Source organism: Sphaeramia orbicularis, chromosome 19 (assembly GCF_902148855.1).
Source record: "Sphaeramia orbicularis chromosome 19, fSphaOr1.1, whole genome shotgun sequence".
Classification (NCBI taxonomy): Eukaryota; Metazoa; Chordata; class Actinopteri; order Kurtiformes; family Apogonidae; genus Sphaeramia; species Sphaeramia orbicularis.
This window is the reverse complement of record NC_043975.1, coordinates 33,210,376-33,217,218: the sequence shown is the minus strand read 5'-3', so window position 1 is coordinate 33,217,218 and position 6,843 is coordinate 33,210,376. Positions and strand designations below refer to the sequence as shown.

Here is a 6,843-nt window from a genome sequence, read left to right as displayed (position 1 = left end):
GTGGATGATATGATTCAGAGCTGCTAACCTAGTTATTTCTTTCTTTAAATAGGATTTTCTGTACTGTTTTCTTATTTGTGGTTGAAAATATATGTATCACCCACTCAAAGGATGATCAAAAATTAGAAAAGTCTGAGTGATGTTAAAAATAAAGCATTAACATTGGACAAATTACCCACATAAAGTAATATTAGACATTCTAATGTATTTTTGCTGCAAATGCAATTACATGATTCAATCTGTGTTTCTTTCATTACATGGTAAGTTCCCTAAGAATGTATTTTTGCATGTCCTAATAAAATATTTAACTGTTTTTTTCCAAGAACACTGATCCCCTTTATGTTCACAGAACAATGTCTAACGGTTTAACTGACTGTCATGTGATGAAGGTGAAAAGGGTGAAATGAAAGATTTTTGTGGACACAGGTAAAAATAAATGTTTCTTTGACCTTGATGATTTTTTAGTCATAAAAAGCTGTGCAGGTATGGTCATACTGAAAACTTGTGATTTGGTGCCCAAGATAGAGGCGGGTTCAGGGCAGATGTTGGTTGGTTCAGCAAATAAAAAGAGGGGGGATGGAACTCCACAAGCATTAGTGGACACAGGGGTCAGGTGTGCTCAAGGTAAGACTCTGACCTTCAAGGGAACCTGTTTTTTAAGGAAGATTTTAACAATTATTGGATGTATTTTAAAATGTGATATTTGTTTATAGTGTGAATAGCCTTCTTATTTCATTGCCATCCAGCATTTTGCAGTGTAAGTTTTTTTCTTAATGGACATTTTTATTCATTTGAACAGAACAACTTGCATGAAGTGCCCGTTTTTATTTATTTATTTATTCCAGATAATTTACAAAAAAAAAAAACAAAAAAAAAAAACACATTGCTTACTTTTCTTGTGGTGTCCTATTGGAGCAGATGTTGACGAAAGAATCTCAATTTAGGTCTGAGGCAGAATTTTCCCATGAAGTGGTTTGTAGTTGCACTTGCTGTGTGCACAACAGCATCCATGGTGTTTGGAGCCGCAGGCAGTGTTGGTGAGTATCAAAAGTAACGTTTTGTTTTAATACATGATTCCGATGAATGGATAAATGAATAACAAGATCATCCTCTCTCTTTCAGAGTGGTGTTATCATCTGCCGGAGTGCAGTGAGTGCATCCACATTTTTTATAGTCTAAAATCTGTTGAGAGTGATATATCTTAACATACTGAAAGGTTTTTTTTTTTTTTTTTTTTCATAGATTACAACAGATGGCCGCAAATTGCTCCCAAGTACTGCGACGGCTGTCGTCAATCTCCCATTAACATCGTGTCATCAAAGGCCACAGGTGACCCCAGTCTGGGCGCGTTCACGTTCCATGGCTTTGACAGCACGAGCGCAATGACAAAGATTGAAAACACTGGAAAGACAGGTGAGGAGTGGGTGAACACGTCAGTCCTGCTGGAGGATGCCAGATGATTTACTCATGTTTCCAAACTAAAAAGGAAGTGGTGTCTTTCAAGGTGTCTTATTATTTATTTATTTATTTAAAGAACATTCAAGTCATGTTTTTCTTGGCTCTGTATAAATAGGAATGGGAAGATTATCCGATACGCCGACGCGCGTGCACGGCCCAAGTGCACCGGTAGAGAAGCTGCGCGTGAATGAAGTTTGGAATGATATCGTGTTGCATCGGTTATTGAATGTTTTATATCGATAACATTCGATCCATTCAACAGAATATATATATATATATATATATATATATATATAATATATATATATATATATTATGTATGTGTATATATATGTATGTGTGTGTATATATATATATGTGTGTGTGTGTATATATTATATGTGTGTGTGTGGTGTGTGTATATATAATTTTTTTTTTTTTTTTTTTTTTTACTTGCATTTAAAGTGTTACTCTTTATTTGAGTAGGTTTTCTTTTCTTCAAATCACGTTAATGTGCGCCGCGGATGTGTACACTGCACACCACGGTATGAGCTCCGCGGATGGTCTGTGGCACGAGCGCCGCGGATGAACACTGTAATCTCTGTACCTGAATCTGACAAGACTCAAAGTGAGGTGAACACCAGCATGTGGTTTCTGAACGTACATTTTACTACATCAGCTGCATTGAATACTGCTGTACATACCGGAGACACCTCCTTAACAGCGACATACATATTTAACAAAATAAGCCTTGATTGTTTGTGAAAATTTGAACCTGATTAGACCTCTGACTTTTTATTTGTTACTTTATTATTATTATTATTATTATTATTATTATTATTATTATATAATGTTCTATACAAATACTGTTCAGCATAAGTTTGATGTTGATGCTCAGTCTGGGGAAAAAAAGTGTTTCTCTGTGGAATTCTTTAGAATGTATGGCCAGATTTTGATTAATAAATGAGGGGAAAAACAAAAAAAAAAAACTACATATCTAACAGCACATCCCAGAATACCTTGCGCAGGTGTCACTTAAAGTGACAGAACCTTTTTGTATTCCCTACATTACAAATGGATTTGGCGAGGGGAGCAAGAAGTTGAGTATCAAAAACATACAGAAAAACAACTTGGGAAACAAAGTCCTAACCTTTCCACTGACTGCATGTGTTCTGAAATTACACAAAAGCCACTTTGTAAAAAGTCACGGTCTTATTTGATCAATAAATAATCAAGCCCTGGAATTGCACTGCATTTTTTTTTTTTTTACCGGAATGAATTTGTTGAATCAGAATGTACTTAATCGCTCTGTATCGTGATTTTGGTTTGTATTACATCACAAGATGCCACACATATATCTTTAATATATTGGATTGGAGATGCTGTATCGAGATGCACATCATATCGGCCTTACAACTAAGATTCCCATCTAGTTAAAGGATGAGACTAAACTTATGTGGATTTCGGGCCTTGTCACAGCATCTGGGCAAATTTCTCGTTCATGTCGAATTTAGGTTTCATTTTCCCTCTTGTTTTTATTTCAGTCAAAGTTACCCTTGCTGGTGGTGTTGGGGTTGAAGGAGGAGGCTTGTCTGAACGCTATGACAGTCTGCAGTTCCACTTACACTGGGGTAATGGCGCTTCAGTCCCTGGTTCAGAGCACACTGTGGACGGCAAACGCTATCCCATGGAGGTAGCGAAGACTTCTGCAAATATGAGCTACAAGTAATTTTTCAGGGTCTCATTTCTGTTCCTTTTTCCCCCCAGTTGCACATTGTAAACCTCAAATCCTCCCATCATGGAAACACAACAGTCGGTATCGTGATTCTACAGGACTTGCTGCTCTTGGTTTCTTAATTGATGTGAGAAATTATGCATTTATTTAAAATTACATCCACAGTTTAAAGCAGTGATTCTCAACTGGTGGGTCTCAAACCTGTTTTCAGTGGGTCTAGATCTTACTCTGGCCAAGAAATAATGTTAACAAACCAATCCTGTGCTTCACTTTTTTATGAAGCAGAGTGCTGTCCATTCACACTCCCAACAGTAGAGAGCAGTAATGCCTATTAACACCAGACATTTCACAGCTTAAAAAGTTTTTATTGTTATCATGGCGGATCTCTGGCATGAAAATGACTACATCAGATATGGTTTTACGTACATTGAGGACAAAACCTCAGTGTGTTTAACTCTTGAATAAGTGACTGAATACACTTAAAATTTTTAAGTCTGTGCACATTTTTGGTGTTGGTTCGAATGTACCCAATTTTGTGTTCAAGGGAATATTTCCATATTTCGTATCGCCACTGCTGGTCAGTTTTGTTTATCATTTAACTTATCTTCTTTATTATTTCAGGTTTTAAACACCATTTTATTAAATTAATTTGAGAAGTTTAACTGCTCTCAATTTGTCATTGAGGGCTGACGGTTGGTCCCGAAGCCAAACCAGTTGAGAACCACTGATTTTAGAGCAACAACATGATTAAGATACAGCTGCATAAAGCATCTGGTCAAAAATTAGAGCAATATTAAGTACTTGAGACAACTTATGATAGAACCACATTAAACCTTTTCCCATCACTGAACTGTGAGGATAGATGTCAAATAACTCTGTGCCCCCTCAGGTCATGTCAGGTAGCAAACTGGCCAACCTGAAGCCTGGAGAAAATTGACTTCCTACCTGCACAACATTAAATTGAAAGGTATGGATGAGTTTTTATTGGATAATATTTTGAAGTCAACACCTTGTCAGCTGCGGTCCCTGTGAAGTTGTGGTCTTTCCTCAGGTCAGTCCATCGCAATTAGCTCTGCAATTACTCTGAATCAGCTCCTGTCTGGTGTGGATCGCACAAAGTATTACCGCTACCTTGGCTCGTTAACCACACCAACCTGCAATGAGGCGGTGGTTTGGACTGTTTCAAGGAACCTCTGAAAGTCTCCAAAGATCTTGTAAGTTACTGTACTTTGTACCTTCAAGAAGAATGTGCACATTATCATCACACAACTAACCAGTTTCAATGTCTCATCTCCAGATTGACCTCTTCAGCAAACTGTGCGTGTCGGCACAACCGCCTTTTCACCTCTTATGACCAACGTCTACAGAGGGATCCAACCAGACCAGCCTGTCAGGACACAGGGTACGGCTGCACCACACCTGCAGGATCTGGTTCTACCTTCAAACCCTGCTATATCGGGATTCTCACCATGAGTTTGCACTTAGAAGGAATTAGCTGCACAAAAAGGGGGCTGACGCTGTTGTGGTTTGTCATCACTTAATGAAGCCGGTAAACTCACTGTTGGTGCAGGTATTGCTTAGTTTCGCCACTGCTCCCTTTTACCTCCTTTGATAATTTTTTTTCCCTTTGTGACTGTTTTGAACTTGTTTGGATAAACCTACATTCAGGGGTCTAAGTGATATATCCCTTGCGTATAATTTTTGACTAGTTACAGAATTTCTACTTTTAAAAACTATGGACATCACTGATTAGAATTTGACTGGTATTTATTTGCTTTTATTTACACATTTGTCAGAAGCTTAAAATTTCATCAGTAATGAGTTGTGGCAGAACATGTATTTTTATTAACATTGTACGTTTGTAGTATTCATTCATCATTGAACCCGCTTTATCCTCACTAGGGTTCCCGGGGTCGTTGGAGCCTATCCCAAATACTTGTGGGCGATGGCAGGATACACCCTGGATATGCTGCCAGTATTTTATTATCACTTTATTATTATTGTTGTTATTTGGACAGTGCAGTTGGAGCCACTGTAATGTACTGCCCTTAAACCAGGTACAGGTCCCTGAGGTGGGTCCTATCAGGCCTCAATAAGATGACCCCTTCAGGAACTAAAGCTGTATTTTCATGTTCTGCCCTATTGCTGTCGTGTATTTGTCATTTTCATGTGAAGACTTGGTACCGGAAGAATGGAAAACAACTCTCCTAATGAAGTGTAGTCACATGACAAAACTGAACACTGGAAATTAAATCTGAGCTGCTTCTTTGTTTGGTGCAATGAAAGACTGAGGTTTCACTCAGTTAAATGAACACTTATTTATCTATGCAATTTATACCTTGAGCCTTGTATTTCACTACTTGAACTTATAAGCACTGTGAACTTAAATATGTCTAAATTAAAATATGGTACCATAACTTTACTACTTCTTTTTTTTTTATCTGTCTTTATTTCCTAACACATACCACAAATAGTTAAACAGACTGTTGTGGACACTGCTCTGTTTATGGACTAGCATTGTGAAACTGCATCAGATTTCATCCCTGTTGTGGCACTTTGATTAAACTTGGGCCAACACTATGAGAGCAGTTCTTGAGAACTTGACACATAATTTACAAACCATCGCCTGCCAAAAGCCGACTTACTAAAGAGGGTGTGCATCTCAGTGACCTTACTTCCTTATAACTGATGGCTGTCAGGATGCATTTGTTCCTCATTGTGCTTTTTGACGTACAAGTATTTCACACAGAAATACAGTCACCGCAACTCACTTAAACACTCCCATACTTACAATACTGAATAAATATTAACTAAATGTAGCTTTTGTCAATAACTTTTAATGGACTTTGAAAGATTTAATAATTAACTTTACGTATTATCAGTGGCACATCCTGAGAAGATAAAGGCCTCTTTGATGTTAGCCTCTTTTCCAAAGCAGGAACTTAAACTTTACCTGGGATTTTTGAGGAAAAAATTGGGAATGTTTCTGCCTGGGTAAAAAAAAAAAACAAAAAACTTTTGACTCCAAATTTTACCAGAAAAGCTCCTAAAAGGGGGCTAGGATTTTCAGATTCCTGGCAATTCTCAAGGGTGCTGAAGAACACTGGTGGAAAACACTTGTAGTGATCAACACCCACAATGTTTAAGCCAGTGTACAGCTGCAAACTGGTTTATTCAGTTCCTACAAACTTCACTTTATTTGTGTTTTGATCATTTGTACTTTTGAGCTTATTCAGTTCACTCCTGTAAATGCATTGCAATAATCTGTTTCTGGATAATTAGACAAATATCAAAGAAATTCAGTGGCACTTGGAGTCAATGACTTGAATACATTTCCAAGAATTCTGAAGTTCTTTTACCCAGGAAAATAAAAGTTTCTGGAAATGTTGGTGGGAAAGGGGCTAATGTAAACTGAGTTCAACATAAAAATAAAAGGTGTGAAATTTAATCTACAGAGATATAAAAGAATGGAATATAAGAAAGTGCATGTGTAAAGGTAAAAATAATGGTAAAAAGGTAAAAAATAGAATCCCATCAGCAACTTCCAATAAATACAAAAAAAAGCTATTGTTGCATGAGCTCATCTAACCCATAAAGACCCAAACACACACCGACCAAAAGCATCTGTTGAACTAAAATGTTAAATTACTGTTGATCCACTAATCCTATCA

At 37.3% G+C, this 6,843-nt stretch overlaps 1 pseudogene; it reads left to right on the top strand.

Annotated features, from left to right (window-relative positions):
* Positions 1 to 616: 616 nt before the first annotated feature.
* LOC115439414 (carbonic anhydrase 4-like) lies at positions 617 to 4,645 on the top strand (annotated as a pseudogene).
* Positions 4,646 to 6,843: the final 2,198 nt, after the last annotated feature.